The sequence below is a fragment of the Nerophis lumbriciformis genome, linkage group LG10 (assembly GCF_033978685.3).
Source record: "Nerophis lumbriciformis linkage group LG10, RoL_Nlum_v2.1, whole genome shotgun sequence".
NCBI lineage: Eukaryota > Metazoa > Chordata > Actinopteri > Syngnathiformes > Syngnathidae > Nerophis > Nerophis lumbriciformis.
The window spans coordinates 33,527,653-33,541,980 of record NC_084557.2 but is presented as its reverse complement, the minus strand read 5'-3'; the positions used below and the strand labels follow the sequence as shown (position 1 = coordinate 33,541,980).

General features: G+C 37.8%; 1 protein-coding gene across 1 annotated transcript in view; it reads right to left on the bottom strand.

Annotated features, from left to right (window-relative positions):
* Positions 1 to 13,875, bottom strand: part of LOC133612405 (synaptic vesicle glycoprotein 2B-like) — a 115,458-nt gene extending 101,583 nt beyond the window's left edge. The window contains exon 1 of the mRNA XM_061969791.2: positions 13,647 to 13,875. The gene's annotated coding sequence lies outside the window, so the exon portion shown is untranslated. The remainder of the gene's footprint in view (positions 1 to 13,646) is intronic.
* Positions 13,876 to 14,328: the final 453 nt, after the last annotated feature.

Here is a 14,328-nt window from a genome sequence, read left to right as displayed (position 1 = left end):
GGTCATAAGGGTGTGTGGAGAGTGTGATGTTGCGAAGCTTAAATAGTACATGATTAGTGACATGATTAGTGAAAACAGGTGTGTGACGTGACAGGTGAAAACTAAATGGTGACAAAACAAAATGAAAACTATGGTGACAAAACAAACAAAAGTGCACAAAAAGTCCAAAAGCAAAACCGGACATGACTAAAACAAAACATGATCACACAGACATGACAAATAACCTACTATCAAAATGACTTTAAAAGCCTTATATAAGTGTTATAATGAAGACAACACATGATGTAAGTGTCTATATTAGCTATAATAGCCTACTATCAAAATGACTTTAAAAGTCTTATATAAGTGTTATAATGAAGACAACACATGATGTAAGAGTCTATATTAGCTATAAGAGCCTACTATCAAAATGACTTTAAAAGTCTTATATAAGTGTTATAATGAAGACAACACATGATGTAAGTGTCTATATTAGCTATAATAGCCAGTGTTGGGTTAGTTACTGAAAACCAGTAATTAGTTACAGTTACTAGTTACTTTATTTCAAAAGTAACTCAGTTACTAACTCAGTTACTTACACCAAAAAGTAATGCGTTACTGTGAAAAGTAACTATTTAGTTACTTCTTTTTCCCCCCCCTTTTTTTGAAGGCTCCCATTAATGCCCTTTTAGCCTTCATTTCAGTACTGTTATTGCACTGAAGAATAATACAATGTGTTGATCAACTTGACATGCATTTGCATCACTGAACTCTGCTAAGCAATGTGGTCTACATACAACACACAAAGACAAAGATATTTTTCAAAGGGCCAATTTATTTCAGGCCAGAACAAATTGACAAAACTATTTTAAATAGCTGCAACATAATGGCACTTTAACTTTAAGTAGATAGGATCTTTGATCCAAGACACAACTTACATTTAACTAAAATGTTTTTTTCTTTGTGCTCGACAAAAGAAAAGTATTGAGAATATCTCCATGTTAAAAAACTCGACTTCTGGCTTCTCCATGATGTCTTGTTAGTTGTTATGAGAGTAGCGTATGTGTGTGTGTGTGTGTGTGTGTGTGGCCCTTTAAGATATGACAGCATGTGAGGTGAGTGACGTCAGTGAGTGAGTGGGCGAGAGAGGTGAGGGACCGGCGACAGTGAGTGCTTGCAGGTGCTCTAGCTTGGTGGATGGCTGCGTCCAATAAAGTCACAAAGTTGCAACAAACCGCCGGTCTCGTCATTCACCCTCAGCTGTAAAGACCCACTGCCGGGTAAAGTGAAGGTTGTTAGCGCCGAAGACGTACATAGGCCCTGGAGGAACGTCTCCCCTGCGCTCCTCAACTGCGGTATGGGAGTCCCCCCCGCCCCCACCCACACAAAGCACGCCTTTTCTTTTCCACCGCTGCAATAAAACACACTCAGATCTTCTGTTTCTAGCCGATACTACATGAAAAATAACGTAAAATAACGCAGTAACGCATCATGTAGTAACGGTAACTGAGTTACTGAATATAAAAAATAACACGTTAGATTACTAGTTACCGCCGAAACTAACGGCGTTACAGTAACGCGTTACTTTGTAACGCGTTAGTCCCAACACTGATAATAGCCTACTATCAAAATGACTTTAAAAGTATTATATAAGTGTTATAATGAAGACAACACATGATGTAAGTGTCTATATTAGCTATAATAGCCTACTATCAAAATTACTTTAAAAGTATTGTATAAGTGTTATAATGAAGACAACACATGATGTAAGAGTCTATATTAGCTATAATAGCCTACTATCAAAATGACTTTAAAAGTATTATGTAAGTGTTATAATGAAGACAACACATGATGTAAATGTCTATATTAGCTATAATAGCCTACTATCGAAATTACTTTTGTTGTAATGAAGACAACACATGATGTAAGTGTCTATATTAGTTATAATAGCCTACTATCAAAATGACTTTAAAAGTATTGTATAAGTGTTATAATGAAGACAACACATGATGTAAGTGTTTATATTAACTTTAATAGCCTACTATCAAAATGACTTTAAAAATATTGTATAAGTGTTATAATGAAGACAACACATGATGTACGTGTCTATATTAGCTATAATAGCCTACTATCAAAATGACTTTAAAAGTATTGTATAAGTGTTATAATGAAGACAACACATGATGTAAGTGTCTATATTAGCTATAATAGCCTACTATCAAAAGGACTTTAAAAGTATTATATAAGTGTTATAATGAAGACAACACATGATGTAAGTGTTTATATTAGCTTTAATAGCCTACTATCAAAATGACTTTAAAAGTATTATATAAGTGTTGTAATGAAGGCAACACATGATGTAAGTGTCTATATTAGCTATAATAGCCTACTATCAAAATGACTTTAAAAGTATTATATAAGTGTTATAATGAAGACAACACATGATGTAAGTGTCTATATTAACTATATTAGCCTACTATCAAAATGCCTATGTGTCGCAGGCTGACGCAAATCTTCGTTGACACATTTTACAACATTGGAAAACATTAGTAAAACAGAGGCTTCTCAGTGGATGAGACAACTACTGGAAATGTGTGTGTTCAAGTTTAAGGAAACGGCAGACTGTCTTCTTCTAATAGATTTATTACAATCTTTGCAAACTGGGTAATGTTTGCTGTGGTCTGGAACAACACAGCACACAAACAACTATGAGAAATGCAGCCAATATTACATACAGATAATGTGTCATGAGACATGCAAATAAGAATTAAATACACAGAGGACATTAGTAAAGGAAATTAAATGAGCTGAAATATACCTACAAACGAGGCATAATGATGCGATATGTACATACAGCTAGCCTAAATCGCATGTTAGCATTGATTAGCTTGCAGTCATGCACTGACCAAATATGAATGAAATGAGTTTATTTTGGTCATATAATCAACCATTTTGTGTGATCAATTTAACAGCACAGATTATACATATTAACTTTCATATACATACATACGCAAAAAGAAAAAGAATGACCAAAAAAGGAATAGGCTGAAGCCATGGCTTATATTTGCCTATCATATTACATTCACTGAAAATTTGATTGCCTGGAACATCAACGTTCAAAAAAATCAATGGGATGAAAGTAATTGTTGCTATATTTTATAAGTTTCCATTATTTCACCTTTCAAGGCTTTCTTAAACCTTAACAAAAAAGTGCATGTCTTCAACTCATCACTGAGCTTCCACCATTTAACTCCTAAAACTGAAATATATATTATATATATATATATATATATATATATATATATATTTTATATTCATTCTTACTTTACATATTTCAAAAATCAATATCCCCCTTAAATTATAGTTTTTTCCTATTAATTTAAATAACCTAAGAATACAAGCTGTCGTTCTTTACTCAAAACATAATTTCCATTGTTTTTAAAAACACAATATCTGAAACTATTTACACATTAGAACTTATGCATAATGGATTGGTATGTTCATAGTAGCACGCTTTGTGTATTATTCTAATTACCCTTTTTTGAAGTTTAATTATTGGGTCTGTTTGTTTTATAAACATTTCCCCAAACTTCAACACAATATGTTAAATATGGAACAATAAAAGAATAATATAACATATGCAGACATTTCTAATTCATGCCTGATTAGCACGCCACACAAGTCAAAAACATCAACAAAGATCAAACTTTGTGCATTCACGCACAACATAAAAAGTTTGGTGGACAAAATGAGACGAAGAAAGAGTGGCATAAAACACGTCTTTTTGTGGCAGTGTCGGAGAAAGTTGTACAGGTAAAAAAAAAAACTATGGCGAGATCAAGGACCATCGAAATTAGTAGGACAAAACGGCGCTCGCCAAATCAGTGAAGCATGTTTAATTTGAACAGTGGAATTTCTAACAATTAGGAAGGTTTGTGTCATGTATGTCCTCCTAAACAAACCATATTAAAAGAAAAAATATATTTTTTTACCCATCTTTTTCCATTTTCACACTGTAGAGGGAGAGTGTGATCAGCGCACTTGCAGGAGCAAAGGTCACCGCCTCTGTCAATGGTGTTGAGGGCGGAGCACCATTGGCTAGGGGCGGAGCATGTGCGGGACAGAGCGACACAGCTGGCAATTGATTAGATTTCACAGGTGGTACGTGGTGATCTAATCATCTTTTGTCTTTAAAAGTGAGCGGCCAGCGGAGGAGAGAGGTGGGAGAGACTGGAGAGAAAAGATATCTGAAAAGTATGTACATTAATGTACATTAAAAACTCTGTTAAAACGGCACGCCTGGCTCCTGTGACAGGGTATCCGTGGAACAGGTATGGAACGACTTCCACACACACATTGTTGAAAAAGCTCCAGGGAGCCACTAGGGCGGCGGGTTGCCCACCCCCGCTCTAGCATATTGTCCAAATCTACCAAGTAGCAACCTGGCACATGCACTGCAAAACGTCAGTGTTCAAAAACAAGAAAACAAAAAATACAAAAATTAGGAGTATTTTACTTGAACGAAGCAAAATGATCTGCCAATAGAACAAGAAAATTTGGCTTGTCAAGACTTTCCAAAACAAGTAAAATAGCTAACCTCAATGAACCCCAGAATACCTTAAAATAAGTATATTCTCACTAATGACAAGTGCATGTTTCTTGGTAGAAAAAAAAGAGACATTTTTGCTCAATATGTTGAAAACTATTCTTAAATGAAGTAAATGCTATTGCCATTATCTTGACATAATGATATGCGCTCGGCATTACATTTCTTGAAACCAGCAAACTTATACTAAAAACTAATTTATTGTTCTTAATGGAAGGCAACAAGGCAACCGCTTCTTACTCTCGGTGTCTATAGCCGCTCAGGCAAATCATATTGTCTAAAAATGCATTTTTCCATGGATAACATGACATAATCGCGCCAAGTGCGTGCTCTTTCGGTCAATTAGTGCGCATATATACAGCCCGGCCCCTGGCCCAAAATTTTTTAATTGTAATTTTGAAGAATTTATCTGAATGTGCATGAACTATTTCTGTTCAAAATTGTTTGAAATGCCATCCATCCATTTTCTACCGCTTATTCCCTTTGGGGTCGCGGCTGTCATCCCATACTTGCCAACCCTCCCAAATTTTCCGGGAGACTCCCGAAATCCAGCGCCTCTCCCGAAAACCTCCCGGGACAAATATTCTCCCGAAAATCTCCCGATTTTCAGCCGGAGCTGGAGGCCACGCCCCCTCCAGCTCCATGCGGACCTGAGTGAGGACAGCCTTTTTTCACGACAGGAGGACAACAGGGTGACAAGAACTAAATAATCCAGACTAGAGATAAATTGGATTATTATGTACCTAAAAATAAATATATTTATTAATTAAAAAACGAAAAAACTAAATACATTTTTACTATATTTTGCTAAAAACATAAAAATGAATTGTATTTTTATTTGTATTTTTTCTGACTCCTTATTACATCCAGCCATAGAATTATACATTAAAATAAACATATTTGAAATAATTAATTTTAAATGATCATAATAATTCATTTAAAATGACCACATTTAATTATTAAAATAATTGCTTGTTTATCAACAACTTTAGCATTTTATTCATTACATTTTGAAGCTCTCAGAAGCCAAGTTATGTTATATTCCTTAAGATTTATTTATGCAAGTTTGAAGTATCAATTATCTAAACACAGTTTTGTTTACATATTTTCAGGATGTATATATATATATATATATATATATATATATATATATACAGGTAAAAGCCAGTAAATTAGAATATTTTGAAAAACTTGATTTATTTCAGTAATTGCATTCAAAAGGTGTAACTTGTACATTATATTTATTCATTGCACACAGACTGATGCATTCAAATGTTTATTTCATTTAATTTTGATGATTTGAAGTGGCAACAAATGAAAATCCAAAATTCCGTGTGTCACAAAATTAGAATATTACTTAAGGCTAATACAAAAAAGGGATTTTTAGAAATGTTGGCCAACTGCAAAGTATGAAAATGAAAAATATGAGCATGTACAATACTCAATACTTGGTTGGAGCTCCTTTTGCCTCAATTACTGCGTTAATGCGGCGTGGCATGGAGTCGATGAGTTTCTGGCACTGCTCAGGTGTTATGAGAGCCCAGGTTGCTCTGATAGTGGCCTTCAACTCTTCTGCGTTTTTGGGTCTGGCATTCTGCATCTTCCTTTTCACAATACCCCACAGATTTTCTATGGGGCTAAGGTCAGGGGAGTTGGCGGGCCAATTTAGAACAGAAATACCATGGTCCGTAAACCAGGCACGGGTAGATTTTGCGCTGTGTGCAGGCGCCAAGTCCTGTTGGAACTTGAAATCTCCATCTCCATAGAGCAGGTCAGCAGCAGGAAGCATGAAGTGCTCTAAAACTTGCTGGTAGACGGCTGCGTTGACCCTGGATCTCAGGAAACAGAGTGGACCGACACCAGCAGATGACATGGCACCCCAAACCATCACTGATGGTGGAAACTTTACACTAGACTTCAGGCAACGTGGATCCTGTGCCTCTCCTGTCTTCCTCCAGACTCTGGGACCTCGATTTCCAAAGGAAATGCAAAATTTGCATGGTTGCTGACCTGCTCTATGGAGATGGAGATTTCAAGTTCCAACAGGACTTGGCGCCTGCACACAGCGCAAAATCTACCCGTGCCTGGTTTACGGACCATGGTATTTCTGTTCTAAATTGGCCCGCCAACTCCCCTGACCTTAGCCCCATAGAAAATCTGTGGGGTATTGTGAAAAGGAAGATGCAGAATGCCAGACCCAAAAACGCAGAAGAGTTGAAGGCCACTATCAGAGCAACCTGGACTCTCATAACACCTGAGCAGTGCCAGAAACTCATCGACTCCATGCCACGCCGCATTAACGCAGTAATTGAGGCAAAAGGAGCTCCAACCAAGTATTGAGTATTGTACATGCTCATATTTTTCATTTTCATACTTTTCAGTTGGCCAACATTTCTAAAAATCCCTTTTTTGTATTAGCCTTAAGTAATATTCTAATTTTGTGACACACGGAATTTTGGATTTTCATTTGTTGCCACTTCAAATCATCAAAATTAAATGAAATAAACATTTGAATGCATCAGTCTGTGTGCAATGAATAAATATAATGTACAAGTTACACCTTTTGAATGCAATTACTGAAATAAATCAAGTTTTTCAAAATATTCTAATTTACTGGCTTTTACCTGTGTATATATATATATACATACCGTATTTTCCGCACTATAAGGCGCACCTAAAAACCTCCAATTTTCTCAAAAGCTGACAGTGCGCCTTATAATCCGGTGCGCCTTATATATGAACCAATATTGAGCCACAATAGGTCTCACAACTACGGGATGCAGAACATAACCCCAGCCTCTACTGTAGCTTCTATTCTATGTGCCTTATAATGCGGTGCACCTTATATATGAACAATGTTTTAAAATAGGCCATTCATTGAAGGTGCGCCTTATAAACCGGTGCGCCTTATAGTGCGGAAAATACGGTATGTATGAAATACGTGACTTTATACTCCTCCCCTCTTAACCACGCTCCCAGCCACGCCCCCGCCCCAACCACACCCCCTCCCTACCCTCGACCACGCCCCCCACCTCCCAAAATCGTAGGTCTCAAGGTTGGCAAGTATGTGTCATCCGTTTTAATTTGACAAAATTGTGTCAATGTCATGATTTTTTTTTTCATGCTTTAAATAAGAAATTATTACTTTAAAAAAGTAGTTTTATACTTGTGAGTGTTGATGACACAGCTTTGCAACAGTTGATATTCTAGTTTCAAGCATGTTTTACTCAATATAGGTCATAAAATCTCAGCAACAAGCTGTAATAACTTACGGAGATCATTTAGGACCAAAACCCTTAAAACAAGTAAAACACATAACATAAAATCTGCTTAGTGAGAGAAATTTTTTATCATACAGAAAATAAGCAAATATCACCCGTATTTGAGATATTTAATCTTACTTAGATTTCAGTTTTTGCAGTGTGAAAATGGCTTCAAGGTTTATCTCCAGAGGACTTGGACCACTCAGACCCACATGATGTAGTCAAATATTGACTGCTGCACTGCTATTGTCCTACAGCTTTTACTGTTGGAGACTCGTGCTTCAGATTGAGGGGGCTGCTGTTTATATAACATTTGAAGCTCAAAGCCGGTCCAGATAATATGTGCCGTATAATAGCACAGCCTCCATGTTTGGCAGAAAGTCTCGTGCTTTTTGATTCAGAGCAAGATGTCAGTATTGCAAACTGCAAGCGATGATCAGAGGCAAAAACAAGCCCGCTTAGGACTGATAGATGTGAAGAGAGGAAGCTGAAGAGGCAGCCCAGTCATTTAGACACAATTAATAATGCATCGTGTTCCTATCTACAGCAGGAAGACCTCCCTCTGTGGCACACGCACTTGCACAAACACACACACATTACACGTACCCATTCACATCCTCATATTCATATGCATACACATACACGTACATGTACACATAGACATAGCTATAAACATACGCACACAGGTACACACACACACAGCAGTGCAGTGTTCTGGAACAAATCAGAGCTGAAGTAACAGACACTATATTACAGCAGCATCATCAGATCTGAGGCCACCTGGTTTTGAAGGACAGTGAAGGTGTTTGTTAATGCTTACTACAAACCCCGTTTCCATATGAGTTGGGAAATTGTGTTAGATGTAAATATAAACGGAATACAATGATTTGCGAATCCTTTTCAACCCATTTTCAATTGAATGCACTACAAAGACAAGATATAAACTTCTTCTTTTTTTGCAAATAATAATTAACTTAGAATTTCATGGGTGCAACACGTGCCACAGTAGTTGGGAAAGGGCATGTTCACAACTGTGTTACATGGCCTTTCCTTTTAACAACACTCAGTAAACGTTTGGGAACTGAGGAGACACATTTTTTAAGCTTCTCAGGTGGAATTATTTCCCATTCTCCGTTGTGGTATTTTAGGCTTCATAATGCGCCACACATTTTCAATGGGAGACAGGTCTGGACTACAGGCAGGCCAGTCTAGTACCCGCACTCTTTTACTATGAAGCCACGTTGATGTAAAACGTGGCTTGGCATTGTCTTGCTGAAATAAGCAGGGGCATCCATGGTAACATTGCTTGGATGGCAACATAACATAAAACCTGTATGTACCTTTCAGCATTAATGGCGCCTTCACAGATGTGTAAGTTACACATGTCTTGGGCACTAATACACCCCCATACCATCACAGATGCTGGCTTTTCAACTTTGCGCCTATAACAATCCGGATGGTTCTTTTCCTCTTTGGTCCGGAGGACACGACGTCCACCGTTTCCAAAAACAATTTGAAATGTGGACTCGTCAGACCACATAACACTTTTCCACTTTGTATCAGTCCATCTTAGATGAGCTCAGGCCCAGCGAAGCCGACGGCGTTTCTGGGTGTTGTTGATAAACGGTTTTCGCCTTGCATAGGAGAGTTTTAACTTGCACTTACAGATGTAGCGACCAACTGTAGTTACTGACAGTGGGTTTCTGAAGTGTTCCTGAGCTCATGTGGTGATATCCTTTACACACTGATGTCGCTTGTTGATGCAGTACAGCCTGAAGGATCCAAGGTCACAGGCTTAGTTGCTTACGTGCAGTGATTTCTCCAGATTCTCTGAACCTTTTGATGATATTACAGACCATAGATGGTGAAATCCCTAAATTCCTTGCAATAGCTGGTTGAGAAAGGTTTTTCTTAAACTGTTCAACAATTTGCTCACGCATTTGTTGACAAAGTGGTGACCCTCGCCCCATCCTTGTTTGTGAATGACTGAGCATTTCATGGAATCTACTTTTATACCCAATCATGGCACCCACCTGTTCTCAAGTTGCCTGTTCACCTGTGGGATGTTCCAAATAAGTGTTTGATGAGCATTCCTCAACTTTATCAGTATTTATTGCCACCTTTCCCAACTTCTTTGTCACGTGTTGCTGGCATCAAATTCTAAAGTTAATAATTATTTGCAACAAAAAAAAATGTTTATCAGTTTGAACATCAAATATGTTGTCTTTGTAGCATATTCAACTGAATATGGGTTGAAAATGATTTGCAAATCATTGTATTCTATTTATATTTACATCTAACACAATTTCCCAACTCATATAGAAACGGGGTTTGTACAATACTTTGTTTTAGTGGTTATTGATCTGCTTTTAGTGTTTAAAAAACAAGAAAAGTCTTAGAGATGGTGACTTGTATAGAGCCCCTTTTCTGTTAGTACACACCCTTTCCACATCTCAGCATGGTTTTAGGACAAGCTTTTAGTTGCTCTTCCCGGCGTGCATGTTCCATTTTTACCACTCATCCATTTTCCAACTCCATTCCTGACAATTTCTGCTTGCCAAAGTCAGGTCCAACTGTTTACAAGCTTTCGCTCTGTTTTGAATTTAGGCATCAGTGCTTTGTAAAACCAGTCAAGGGTAGGATTAAAGGAGGATTACCTCCAAATTCTTCAGGACAACCTAAAATCATCAGCCCGGATGTTGGGTCTTGGGCGCAGTTGGGTGTTCCAACAGGACAATGACCCCAAACACACGTCAAAAGTGATAAAGGAATGGCTAAATCAGGCTAGAATTAAGGTTTTAGAATGGCCTTCCCAAAGTCCTGATTTAAACGTGTGGACAATGCTGAAGAAACAAGTCCATGTCAGAAAACCAACACATTTAGCTGATCTGCACTCATTTTGTCAAGAGGAGTGGTCAAAAATTCAACCAGAAGCTTGAGGATGGCTACCAAAAGTGCCTTATTGCAGTGAAACTTGCCAAGGGACATGTAACCAAATATTAACATTGCTGTATGTATACTTTTGACCCAGCAGATTTGGTCACTTTTTCAGTAGACCCATAATAAATTCATAAAAGAACCAAACTTCATGAATGTTTTTTTGTGACCAACAAGTATGACTGCATATCTCGATATATTTTCCGGTGAAAGTATACATATAAAGATGTTAATTTTGAGTGAAATTGAAGTGAATGAAAACTGTACTGTATACAGTCAGTGGCACTTTTATTAACCCAGTTAGTCAAGATGGGTATTTACAGCACAGAGAATAAACTGTTTAAGTAGCACAGAATTGCATAACATAAATAAAATGGAAAAATATTATTTCTACGTAAAATAAATAACATAGCTGTGCAAATAATACAAAATGTATCAAACTCAGATAAAAAATACATTTGCAGGCAAGCACTTTTTAATTCCCAGTCTACGATGTAATGGTTTGTCACACACGTACGGTTATGGTTGGCGCCAAGTAAGTGACTTAGCTTAATTGTGCGGCTATGATCTTCCTCACTTCGGCATACATTTTTGGCAGCATTTATCGTGCGAAATATGCCCCGGCTTGGCAACTGGAGAACAGTTTTGATTTGGGCTTACATGGTAAACAACTCAAATGTATGTTTTATCCAGACGCATACATTTGTCCAAATGTGGCCAAGTAGACACATTGTGGGTTTCCTGGATGTGGTCTACATCGCTAAAAGGAAAATCTAAAGAAGAGAATCCCTCTGCCATATTCCACTAGTTTTTTAATATATAAATTGCTCTTCTCTCTTACGACTCTCTCGTCGTCATTTGGGATGTCTGTTGTGATTTCCATTCCTGGTTCCATGACCCGCCCTATCTTGCCTCTGATTGGCCTAATCTCAACCAATTGTGACTCAACAACCAACCAATCATGGATGTTCTTATATGTGCAAGCACGTCTTGGAAGAAGGAAAAGGAGGGGTTTAGTAACCCATGAGAAGCAGTGAGGAGCGGGGGAGAACAAGGAACACAACAAAAAAGCGCCGTTTGGTAATTTTAACGTGAAATAAATTGTACTAAGATATTTTCTTTATTCATATCTTGTTTAAAAATATATCGATGTATCTTACAAACTCGATATATCGCCCAGCCCTAATGGAAGGCAACAAAAAAAAGTAGATGTCAGGATCCGTATTGGTTTGGACCCCAGGGTGCAGTGACGGCAGGCGAAGTGCAGGTAAAATAATAATTATTTAAAGTACCACTGATAGTCACACACACACTAGGTGTGGTGAAATTAACCTCTGCGTTTGACCCATCCCCTTGTTCCGCCCCCTGGGTGGCTCGGGAATCATTTTGGTGATTTAACCCCCAATTCCAACCCTTGATGCTGAGTGCAAAGCAGGGAGGTAATGGGTGCCGTTTTCATAGTCTTTGGTATGACTCGGCCGGGGTTTGAACTCACGACTAGGGATGTCCGATAATGGCTTTTTGCCGATATCCGATATTCCGATATTGTCCAACTCTTTAATTACCGATACCGATATCAACCGATACCGATATCAACCGATATATGCAGTCGTGGAGTTAACACATTATTATGCCTAATTTGGACAACCAGGTATGGTGAAGATAAAGTACTTAAAAAAATTTTTTTTTTTAAATAAGATAAATAAATTAAAAACATATTCTTGAATAAAAATGAAAGTAAAACAATATGAAAACAGTTACATAAAAACTAGTAATTAATGAAAATGAGTAAAATTAACTGTTAAAGGTTAGTACTATTAGTGGACCAGCAGCACGCACAATCATGTGTGCTTACGGACTGTATCCCTTGCAGACTGTATTGATATATATTGATATATAATGTAGGAACCAGAATATTAATAACAGAAAGAAACAACCCTTTTGTGTGAATGAGTGTAAATGGGGGAGGGAGGTTTTTTGGGTTGGTGCACTAATTGTAAGTGTATCTTGTGTTTTTTATGTTGATTAAATAAAAAAATAAAAATAAAATAAATAAATAAAAAACGATACCGATAATTTAAAAAAATGATACCGATAATTTCCGATATTACATTTTAACGCATTTATCGGCCTGCCGATATTATCGGACATCTCTACTCACGACCTACCGATCTTGTAGGCCTGTTGTTAAAATGACTATCAAATTACAATACTGTATGACTCAGGGCCGCGACAACACACAATTTATGTTTAGGTGTTTGGATTATTTTGTGAAAAAAATTTGCTTTTTTTTTTTTTTTTTTTCGTCAACTAAAAAGATTTGTAAGAAGAAATTCAACTCGAGGTTTAGAACATGCCAGAGGTGGCAATGGCCGTCCTATATGATTTTAAAAAGATTGAGGCTAAGTTCAAGAGAGGGGCATGCAAAATAAAAATGAATGCATTGCTTAACGTTATTTTATTTTGTAAAAATAAAAAAAAACTTTGGTCAAAAACGTCCAAAACTTGTAGTATGAGAAATGTACAGTAATTGGAGATGCGAGAAATGCATTGATTATATAACGTTAGCTAAGCAATCACTGCTGAACAGACGCTACCGTGCATGTCTGTTATGAATACATTGGAGTCATGTTTGCATTACTTGGACAGCAAGTGAAAGATCCCAAATGCATGCTGGTCACAATGTGTTTGACTTGTGTGCATGCAAATATAAAGAATACACCAGATCTTATTATTATTATAATACAGCATACACTCTGCATGATAAAACAATATCCAAACATATCACTCTTGTTATATGATGCAATGCAGTGACACAGCCAATAATTTTCAACAGCAATTTAAACAAATAGTTGACTTACCAGAATGGAGTCAAAGTGAAGTTTAGGAGTACTCAGTGATGTCCCAGTCTCACAACAAATCTCTACTCTACTGTCATTTATCACCCTCAGAATCAGCGTAAGGGAGCGTATGCATGGAGGGCATCACTTTGTCAAGGCGCAGACAGAGCTGAGGGATTAACCATGATAGATCCTGCCTCTTTCTCTCCCCATCATCTGGTCTCGCTCTCTTTGCTGCACTCCTCCCTGCCGCCGCTTTCCCATCTGATGCACAGTGGTAGAGTCCACCTCTCCCACTGTGTTGTGTGTGTGTGTGTGCAGGACCGTACCATTTGGCCTGTCGCAGGGGGAGCGTCCAGAAGTGATGCGGTGGATGGAGGGTGTGTGACGCGGGCTTGGGAGAGCTGGGGTTATTAGTTTGAGAGAAGCAGATGGGTGGCGTGTGGGATGGCGGGGCTGTGTGTGGGGGTGGGGGGGGGGGGCAGATGGAAGTAGGGAGGGATGAATAAATGAGGAGGTGGAGTAACCCAGTGGGGCTGCCCACTGACAGATGTGTTGACGTCGTGAGAGATGCTTTTTACACATTGATGGTGAACTCTTGCAGCTTTGCCCAGATATTAGACATCCGTACTTATGGATGCAAAATTTAAAAAAAATGTAACAAAAGATATATGCTTTGTCTAACACAGAGGTGTTTAAACTA